The sequence below is a fragment of the Panicum hallii genome, chromosome 2, assembly GCF_002211085.1.
Source record: "Panicum hallii strain FIL2 chromosome 2, PHallii_v3.1, whole genome shotgun sequence".
Classification (NCBI taxonomy): domain Eukaryota; kingdom Viridiplantae; phylum Streptophyta; class Magnoliopsida; order Poales; family Poaceae; genus Panicum; species Panicum hallii.
In genome coordinates this window covers 40,217,540-40,228,928 of record NC_038043.1, presented here as the reverse complement: position 1 = coordinate 40,228,928, position 11,389 = coordinate 40,217,540, and positions in this window count along the sequence as shown.

Sequence of the window (11,389 nt, the reverse complement as noted above, 5' to 3'; positions counted from 1 at the left end):
GGTTGTGTGTGAAGCCCCAGGATTACTGATGAGATCTTGTCGATCCACTTGTCGCCCTTTTTGCTGTTCTCATCGTAGAGTCTTTTCCTCAAGCCATTAAGAATCAAGCCATTGGTGCGATCAACCTGGCCGTTGGCCCGCAGGTTAGCCATTGAAACATACTTGACTTCAATGGAACTATGCTCATAGAAATTCTAGAACTGATGCGAGTGAAAATTGGAACCCAGGTCCATGTTGATGGTGTTGGGGAAGAAAAAATGGTGCAAGATGTCGCAGATGAAGCTAACCACTCGATCTGCAGAAAGCGTTGTGATTGGCTTGTACTCGATCCACTTGGTAAACTTGTCGATGGCCACCAACACCTGAGTAAAACCTCCTGGCGCAGTTGTTAAAGGCCTTACCACGTCTAGGCCCTAACATGCAAATGGCCATGAAGGTGGTATGGTGATAAGGTTGTGAGCTAGGACATGGGGCTGTTTGCTGAAGAACTGGCAGTTTGTGCATCGGCGAACGAGTGCTTTGGCGTCCGCCAAAGCAGTCGGCTAGTAAAAACCAGATCTAAAAGCCTTGCTAACTAGTGTGCGAGAAGCAGCGTGATTCCCGCACATGCCTTCCTAAATCTCTTGGATTACTTCTATGTCCTCCTCTGTGTGGACACACTTCATGAGTATGCTTGATTCTGATCCATGCTTGTACAGGTTACCCCGACTAGAATGTACCCTTTACTGCGTCTTAGGGTGTGTGTAGCCTTAGCTTTTCGGGGGGGGGGGGTAATTTGTGTTCCTGGATATAGTCGATCAAGGTCACCCTCCAGTCGATCTCGATCATCAAGGCCTCTCGGTCGGGTTCTTTTGGACCCTGAGCGATGGAACTTGAGTATGGTGCCATGATGGAAGGGTGATGCAACTCGTGAACGAAAACTCCTGGTGGAATGTTAGCTTGATCAGAATCCAGTTTCGAGAGCACATCCGCTCCTACGTTGTTGTCGTGAATCACATGGTGGATTTCCAGCCCCAAGAACTTGTTCTCGAGCTTGCGTATCTCCACAACGTACGCGTCCATGGTGTTCTTGTTGACGTCCCACTCCTTGTTGACTTGTTGGACCATCAATAAGGAGTCACCATAGACGAGCAGTCGCTTGATGCCCAGAGAAACTGCCAGGCATAGCCCGTGCAATAGTGCCTCGTACTCGGCTTCATTGTTAGAGACCTCAATTAGTATTTGGAACATGTACTTAAGTTGTTCTCTTCTCGGACTGATGAAAAGTACTCCCGTGCCACCACCACCGAGCTTGAGTGAGCCATCGAAGTACATGACCCAATGCTCTGGCTGGTTGGCTGGGGCTTCCACTTGGTTTTCTTGCCACTCCACCATGAAATCGACTAGTGCCTGCGACTTGATGGCCGCCCAGGGCTTGAAGTCCAGGGTGAGAGTCACCCAGTTCCACTGCCCACTTGGAGATGCGCCCGGTGGCATCCCGATTGTGGAGGATATCCACCAACGGGAAGTCGGTGACCACCAAGATGTTGTATGCGTCGAAATAATGGCGAAGCTTCCTGAAGGTGATGAGTATACCGTAGACTAGTTTCTGAATTGTCGGGTAACAAACTTTGGATTTAGAAGGACTTTGTTAAGGAAGTATACTAGCCACTGCACACCGAAAGCATGGCCTTCCTCCTGGCGCTCCACCACGATTGCCGTATGACAATGTGAGTAGTTGCGGTAATGTAGAGTAGCAGGTTCTCACCTGGTTGGGTAGCCGTCAGGATGGGGGGTGGCTGCAAATGATGCTTGAGATCTTGTAGCACCTGCTTTGCCTCCTCTGTCCACTGGAACTTGTCGTGTCACTTGAGCAGTTTGAAGAAGGGTAATCCCCGTTCTCCAAGTCGGGAGATAAATCTATTCAAGGCTGCCATGCAGCCTGTGAGCTTCTGGACATCCTTGATCGTCCGTGGAGCATCCATGGCTGTGATGGCGGTGACGTTCTCTGGGTTTGCTTCAATTCCTCGATGACTAACAATGAAACCGAGTAGTTTTCCTTATGGCACGCCGAAGATGCACTGGGTTGGGTTAAGCTTCCATCGAAACTTGCATAAGCTATTGAATGTTTCCTCAAGATCAGGGATGAACTCGTCGTGGGATTTGGTCTTGATGACCACGTCATCCACATAAGCTTCAATATTGCGATGTAGCTGATCCGCAAGGCACAGTTGGATGGCCCACTGATAGGTGGTTCCTGCATTCTTCAACTCGAAGGATATTGTTGTGTATGCATATCCTCCAAAGGGGGTGATGAATGCTGTTTTGATCTGATCTTCTTCCTTCAGAGCGATCTGGTGGTAACCCGAGTAGAAGTCGAGGAAGCAGAGCAGGACGCAGCCAACCGTAGAGCTGATGACTTGGTCAATGCGTGCGAGCGAGAAGGGATCCTTTGGGCAGTGTTTATTGAGATCAGTATAATCCACACACATCCTCCATTCATTATTATTATTATTTTTCAAGACTAGTACAGTGTTAGGTAACCACTCGGGGTGGTACACTTCTTTAATAAAATTAGCCGCGAGTAGTTTTGCTAGCTCCATCTTGATGGCCTCCCTCTTGCCAGGAGTGAAGCATCGTAGTCGTTGCTTCTCCGGAGTGGCCTTAGGGTCAACTTTTAGGCAATGCTCGATCACCTCCTTGGGCACCCATGGCATATCCGCTGGTTACCATGCGAATATGTCTTGGTTAGACCTAAGGAAGCTGACAAGCGCGCTTTCCTATTTGTCACTCAAGCCGCCTCTGATCAAAGCAGTCTTGGACGAGTCGCCTTCTTGCAAGTGGATGGCCTTGATGCCAACGTCACTGGGGTTGGGTTTAACCCTCGATTGGCTAGGCCTCTGGCTAGAGATCTCCATCTCTAAATCAGTGAGCTTTTGCACGGCCGTGAGTACTTTAGCAGAAGGCTCTAGCATGCGTGATGTCGTGGCGTACTCGATCGCCTCATGGTCGCTGTCATACGACTTCTTCAGGTCACCATGGAGCATGAGTACGCATGTCTTGCCTGGCATCTTGAGTAGCAGGTAGATGTAGTGGGGCACAGCCATGAACTTGGCCAGTGCCAGTCTACCGAGGATGGCATGGTATGACGACTCGAAGTCAGCCACCTCGAACTTGATGTACTCGGTGTGGTAGTTGTCCTTCGTCCCAAAGGTAACTGCAGGACCACTGAACCGAGTGGTGTAGCCGCATTTCCCGGGACAATACCATAGAACGGAGCTCTACTAGGGGTGAGCATCTTGGAGATGTCTAGGCCCATCTTCTTCAGAGTACTCGCGAAAAGCAGGTTGAGGCCGCTCCCGCCATCGATGAGTACTCGGGTCAACTGTGAGCCCGCCACGACAGAATCTAGGACGAAAAGGAATTTTCCTAACTCGGAGAAGCTGGTCCATTGATCATCCCTAGAGAAGGAGATCGGGACCATGCTGTATCTCAGAGGTTTTTGCGTGGCAGGCTCTACGGAGAGGATTTCGCGCAGGGTCAACTTCTACGCGCGCTTGGAGGGAAAACCTCCGTCTCCACCAAAGATGACGTTGACGATGTTCTTTGGGTCCTGGAAATCTTGAGCCCCCGACTTGTCACCCTCTTCATCCTCCTAGTCCTTTCGCTTTCCAGCTTGCAGAAGGGGTAGAGCATTGAGTGACTTGCGGAGGCTGAGCACTCGAAGAGCGTATGTTGTGACTTCAGGTGCATCGGGTATTGTTTGTGTAGGACTTTCTCAAACTGTGCATCATTATTCCCCGACCGCTTGCCACGCGGATTACGCTCAATAGCCATGACTTCTTGGTCTGGATTCCGCCTCCAGGGGTTCCCCGAGTGGTTCCGCTGGCCCTTGTCGAAGTGGTTGTTGCAGTTGCCCTGCTTGTCGTTGTTGCGCTTGGGGAAGCGGTCGTTTTCCTTATCCTCTTGGTCAGCCCACCATGCCATCATATCACGTAGATCCACGGCGGTAGTCGGGCAGTTGCGTCCAAAGTAGTGGTACGTGTGCTTCGAGAAGAGCCCGTTCTGGAAGCAGCGGATGACGTCCTCGTCGGTGATGTTGACGATGGTGGCGTGCATCTCAAAGAAACACCGGGTGTACCACCGCAGGGTCTCTTTCATCTCTTGCTTGACCTGGGGCAGATCATGGTGAGTGCCTGCTCTGATCATGGATCCTGAGAAGTTATCGATGAAGGCCCGCTTGAGGTCCTCCTAGGAGTCGATGGAGTTTGGCTTGAGGCTTTCAAGCACAGTGAGGGGCACCGATTCCAAAGCTATAGGGAAGTAGAGAGCTCTGGTGGAGTTGGATCCCCCTGAAACCTTGATGGCTGGGTCCTGCTTGCTGTTGTACTTAGGGATTCTGACTGGTTTGAACTCCTTGGGATAGGATTTTTCAGTGATGTTGGAGGTGAAGGCGGGGAAGTGGTCATTGTCGTCATCATCATGGTACCTACCAGAACGGTCCCTTCTCCTTGACTTAATGATACACTACGCATCGCGGCCATCATTTATCTTTTGCCTAAGATCGATCATGGGAGCATCGTGAAGGCTGACCTTGAGTGGTGCTTGGCCATGAGGCCTTGCGCCATGTTGGTTGCGAGGTTGGCGAGTGGATTGTTGTACTTCTTTTTTGGCATGGCCACGCGCGGACTGGTGGCGCATATTGCGCTGGTGACTATAGTTCCTCCAGTTCCCGATGCCTCCTCCGGGGGTGCGACTGATCAGTGCAGTGTCACCATGGCGCTTAGATCTTGAAGGCAAGTTCCAAGTGGAAGACACTGGATGCTGCCCATCGAGTTGCACGAGCGCGCGTTGGGTTAGATACTATAGCCTTTGAATCTGGGGTTGGGTGGTAACTGTTGGGCTAGGAGTGTTGCTTCTCCAATGGCGCCAATTGGTATACGATACTCCCGATCCGTGGCTGTTGCAAAAGCGTTGTTGAGGTTCCTTTGGTACATTGGATTGCGAGCACGGTTTTGCGTGTTCTGCCGGCGCTGGGCACACTTGGCGTTCTTCAACCGCAGGATCCTTCGGTGCTCCTCGTTCTCGTCGTGGGGGGCGTCTACTGTGGGCTCATCAGCAGACACGTCAGCATGTTGTTCGTCATCGTACTCGGGACCCAGCTCATCATCATCCATGTTGCGAAGGGAGGCTATGTAGACTTGACGATCTGACGAGTTGTTAGCCGTATGGCTGTACTTGAGTAGCTCTGTGCTACCGTCTCCCTCTTCCGCAATGGGAGAGAGAGGTTTGCCCTCCTAGAAGGGCAATTCCTGTGTGAAGGCCACAATGCGGGAATCGTAGTCGAGTAGTTCAAAGGGCTCTAAGCCCTTCCAGTACATGAAACGGCCTTGCGGCGTAGATGTTATGGTTAAACCCAGATGATTGCCCAAAAGGATTTGGGGTAGTCATCGGGTTGTGAGTGGTTTTCAAGAGCGCCCCCACCCCCGACGGGCAGTGGCTCCCTCGTCTCTGAGTCCTCCTCGGCTCTGGCTTGAAGGTGTAGTACTAAACGACGAGTACTCTTCATTGCAGTCCGAGTAGTAGTTGAAAACAGGGTCCCCCGTCAAGCGGTGGCTCCCACGTCCTTGAGCTTGAGCAGTAGATCTAAGTCTTCCTCCAGTCGGAGAGGAACTTAGATTGTGTGGTCCCCTCAGATTGGTTTGAGTCCGGTCCTACTAGTTCTAGTGCATCACGAGTGGAAGTCGTATTGAGAATGAATATCTTTTTGATCTGCAGGACCAGATCAGGGAGCAGCAACTCGTCGAGGTTGTCGATGTACTCATCAAGGTCACTGCTTCGAGTTGATGTAGAGGCCTCCGGCTTCCTTGAGTTGACTAGGTGGGTGTTGAAGCCAGCCAAGCCGTTGGCGACGCAGATCCAGGAGCCGAAGATGAAAGTTGTGCCCTCATCGAGCACAGCGCTGGTGAAGTTGAAGAACGCCATGAAGTTCTCCGGTGGATGCTCGATGAACACCCCTACCTAGCTCGCCAGCTGTCAGTGTTTTACCTCCATGCCCACCGAGGGATACGCCCGAGGTGGTGAGTTTGTAGGTAGGGCGTGGTTCGTGCCGCTAAGAGCATAATACCCTATGTCCTGTGTGGTTTGTATTGCCTTAGGTGGTGATCGGGTAATCTCCTGTTTTGAGGGGGTCCCTATCTGCCCTTATATAGTCTGGGGGATAGATTACATGGAAGTCCTAATCGGATACAAGCTCAGAAGTCCTACCGAGTACTTTTCGGGTACTTTCCTATTGTCTCCGACTAGTTTTACTACTGTACGAGTAGTCATACTACGCTACGAGTAGTTACAATAGATGTAGGACGTGGGCCATGCCCCATCCCTTATCCTAGGAAATGTATGCTATGTTCACAGTCCCATAAGCCCAGGTCTGACAGCTCAAGCATTGGAAGGGTAGAAAGCCCTCCAAATTTCTCCAATAAAGCCCACCACGATCCGTTATCGACTCTACTGAACTCCCGTTCAAAGAAGGCAGACTTCTCGCTTCTTCTGACAACAAAGAAGGTTGGGCTGCTAGTACCAAACGCTTCGCACCAGATCGTGAGGTATTCATGATTCACATCGACAAAGATAGTGAAGAATTGGAGTATGTTCAATTGGACGACTACTACATCAACAACGACGACTACATCTCCGACACACCCGGTCTAGACCCAGACGCAGCGGGGGCATTCGCCCATCATGATCTACCTGTCCATGCTCTCAACACTATGGGAACCATGAAGATCGAAGATGAAGATGACGTCCAAAAAGAGCGACATAAGCTCCGGAATGCCAAGCGTGTCGCGCGCAGGCAGCGCATACCAGAATAGCACCAACATCAGCCTGGCAACCTCTATGACCGCTCCACAAGCGACCTCCACACTATCATCAACGATGGCCGAGACGCCCGCAACATCATCATCGCCAGGCAGCAGGAGCACGACGAGGTGGAGGCCTACAGCCCCACCAACTATCATATCCCCCTCGACTACCTGGGTACAACTCGAAAACGCAAGCTAGAAGTCGGGGAACAACCAACCCAAAGAAAGAAAACCCTAAGCTCAAAGGAACGATTCGAGGAGGCTCTCCACAAGTGATGCTCATGGCACCCAAAGAGCAAGCATTCTACCTTCGAATGTCAAACCCTTCAGAGGGTTTTGGGAGCTCCACCACTCAGCAAAGACTACGAAGAAAGGCGACGGGACTACCCGAATAATAATTTATTTATAAATTATGTACCCGATTCAAGAAGGTTTTTTGAGGGTCTTTTAGGTGTTTCACTTGTTCAACCATTGTTTTGAAACTATATCTCGAAACAAGGGGTTCTGTAAACCTAAAAGCACCTCTTTTTGCCACTTAGTCAGGGTCGCCATTTATGTTTATTATTCGGCTTAATCATGACTTTCTCGCTATACTATTCTTAGACGTGCCCAATGAATATCCAGCCTAATTAGTGCAACATTTTTCCAACCAATCTCTTGTCACCTATTCCTCATGTCACGAGCCTTTTTTACCAATGCTCGGGGGCTAAGAATACGGCCAGTGGGGATGGGCTCAGGAAAGAAGAAAATGATTCAATTTCTTCAAGGCTAAGCTCAGGGAACCCTGTCATAGCCGAGCCATACGACTGCCAAAAATGGTTGCCTCGTTTGGCAATGACTAGTGGAATCCATTAATTAGCCAAATAAAGCATCTACATGATTATCTATCAAATACTTCCAATAACGCTCTGTTCCCGACTAGTACTCTATGTTACTGAAGGGGCCTCGCTTCCATACTTCCAGTAACGCTCCGTTTACTAGTTCCCGACTAGTACTCTATGTTACTGAAGGGGCCTCGCTCCCATACTTCCAGTAACGCTCAGTTTACTGGTTCCCGATTAGTACTCTATGTTGCTGAAGGGGCCTCGCTCTCATACTTCCAGTAACACTCAGTTTATTAGTGCCAACTAGTAGTCTATGTTACTGAAGGGGCATCACTCCCATACTTCCAGTAACGCTCAGTTTACTAGTTCCCGACTAGTACTCTATGTTACTGAAGGGGCCTCGCTCCCATACTTCCAGTAACGCTCAGTTTACTAGTTCCTGACTAGTACTCTATGTTAGTGAAGGGGCCTCGCTCCCATACTTCCAGTAACGCTCAGTTTACTAGTTCCCAATTAGTACTCTATATGTTACTAAAGGGGTCTCGCTCCCATACTTCCAGTAACGCTCAGTTTACTAGTTCCCAACTAGTACTCTATATGCTACTAAAAGGGCCTCACTCCCATACTTCCTGCCTAGCCACGGAGATCGAGGAGGAGTCCGCTCTCGACGCGACTTCAACTCGTGCTGCACCAGGACTTCTCGGGTCGGATGTAAATCCGATCTAGGGGAAGAGTGTACCGACTCCTATTCGGGCTACGAAACATGGCTCCTGTCTACCAGGAATCCATACAATTTGAGTTCCATCCAATGCCTAATGGCATCTGCTCAAGAAGGTTGTGCAGCTGTTCAACTCCTTCTCGCCCTGTACGTCGATCTCCATCAGGCTACGGTGTGTACAGCAGCTGCCGCTACTCTTAGCTTTTCCTACTCTACACGACTCCAAGTTGCCTTGCCGAATACAACGACTACTCAACATGACTTCACCTTGCGTCACCGACTACCTCGACCACTCGATACAACTCCTGCTCGCACCGCCAACACACCAATGACTAAAACTAGTCGGAATTGACTTTAACTAGTTAGCTTCATCAACAACTGTTGCGGCTTCATTGACAATTGCCCATGAATCAAGCTAAGAGATCAGGCTTGGACCATGCTACTGAGTGAGGTATGCTCCCAAGAACTACCTTACTTGGCCATCACTTCGTCGGCACAGACCACTCAGCGTGCTAGCGGCTACTCAGCCGACCCCCAGGCTCGAGGGCTGGTGCCGCCAACCATGTGGTGTATCTCCTCTGACTCGGCCGGTATCTACGCTATTCGGTGTACCTTCGGTGGCTCGTCTAGCTCCCATGCTCGGGGGCTAGGCTCGACAAGGCACTCGGCGTACCTTGGGCGGCTCGTCTAGCTCCTGTGCTCCGAGGCTGGGCGCAACAGGGCAATCAGTGTGTTTTCATTGGCTCGTCTGGCTCCCATGCTTGGGGCTAGGCGCAGGAAAGAACTCGGCGTATCACTGCGTAGAAGCTCAAGAGTTCATCTCGGGATAAGATTTATTTTGAGCGGTAATTTAGGATTTCTTTAGGAAAGTTATTTGTTTAACCATTTTTTCAAGAATGTTATCCCAAAAAAGGATTTTCAAATTTCTGAACTAATTTTCTTATTTTTACCATCAATTCAAATTCTTAATCTTTTACACAATCCATGCCACGACTCTTCGAATTCTTTTTTCCAAACCTTAGGATTTGGACTCAAGGCTCGGGGGCTGCGGGACATGTGTCATTGATGACTTATTTTTCAAATTTTTTGAAGATAAGGATAGAAGATTCAAGACTAATTTGACCCTCAGTCTGATTCTTCGATTCAACCTAAGGCTCGGGGGCTACTCCATATGGAGTACGAGTTTAATTGCACCCCATATAAAAGAAGACTTGAAAGCTACTCGGGGCATGAGCACCTCATAGCCTCGATGCAACCAAGAAGTACTCGGAAGATACCTTCAAGACGGAGTTCAGGAGAACTCGAAGATGCCTTCAGAAGTACTCGAAAGCTTGCAGTACTCGACTACGAAGAGCTCGGGCGCTTGTAAAACCCGGGGCCACGGGACTACACATATGGCGTACATATTTTAGGATAAGGGATGGGACATGTCCCATGCCCCATATTAGTTGTAACTACTCGTACCATAGTAGAACTAGTCGGAACAGAAGGAAACTACTGGAGTAGTGCACGGGTAGGACTCTTAAGCTTGTATCTGACTAGAATTTCATGTAACCTTGTCCCTCCATACTATATAAGGGTGGGCAAGGACCCCAAAAAAATATCATCATCTAAGGTAGTACAAACCACTACACAGGATGTAGGGTATTACGCATACTGCAGCCTGAACCTGTCTAAAGTTTCGTGTTTCTTGCACCTTCGAATTTCTTATCTCAGCGACACCCCAACTACAATCTACCACCTCGAGGATATCCCTTGGTGGGCTTGGAGGTTAAACACCGATAGGCAGGCAGGCCCTGGCTAAGATAGGAGCAGGCGGCGGGAATCACGCGAGCCCCGAAGCAAAGCAAGGATGGGTGCAGCTGAAGAACTCGGGCTGGACGATCCGATGCCTGCAAAGGCTGCTGCTGGCAACAGTCGGTAGAAACAAGACCCGATGATGGAGTCCTCGGACCAAGGCATCGCCGCGGAGTACCTTCAGAACACGCAAAGCTAACCCTCTGCACGAATCTCTGATTCGCCCAGAGGCTCGGGGGCTATAACCACTGGGTGCGCTCATGCGCACCCACGTGAGTCAAGCGGAGGGAGATCTCTCATTGGTCGCTTCAATCAAGAGGGCGAGCACGCCAGTGGAACACTCTGCATGAATCTTTGATTCACCCAAAGGCTTGGGGGCTACACTCAGTGGGTGCGCTCGCACGCACCCACATGAGCCTAGCAGGAAGAAGACACTCCCAAGTCACGTCAGCCCGGATGCGTGGCTGGGAACGCATTTGGCCTAGCGTGGAAGACTATGTCCGGGTAAAACGAAGCCCCCGCACAGCTCTCAAAGTCACGCAGGGGCTCGGGGGCTACTGACAGGGGCGAACATCACGGATTCCCCAAAAGTGCGATTTTTAGGGAGCTAATCATGGATAGACCCTCCCAAACTGTGCAGCTCGGCCTAACCAGACTGTCACGCGGCCACGGACAACCCACCAGTTGGAGGAGCATCGACGGCCCAGTATCACGCCCAGACGTGAAGCATGAGTTGTCAGACCCGGTGCCACGGGACTGTGTACGTAACGTAGTTTAAAGAGGTTTAAGAGATTAAGTCCGTCTTGTCTCTTATTTATCTCGTTTATCTCTTATTTATCCCGTTTAAGTAGGAGATAGAGCTAACTGATACAGAAGGAATCTACTCGAGATATGTTCTGGTACGATTCCTTAGCTGGAGTTGGTTAGTATCTTTGTAACCCTGACCTCCCGGGTATATAAAGGAGGGCAGGGACCCCTCTCAAAAAAAGACCTCCAGATCATCCTACACCAAAGGCAATACAAACCACCACACAGGACGTAGGGTATTACGCGCCTCGCGGCCCGAACCTGTCTAAGTTTTGGGTTCCTTGCACCTTCGAGTTCCTGATCTCGGCGTCTCCTCATCTAAACTTATCACCTTGGGTATACCCCTCGGTGGGCGGCCGGTAAAACACCGACATGAGCCACCTCACCCGACCCCTTTGGGA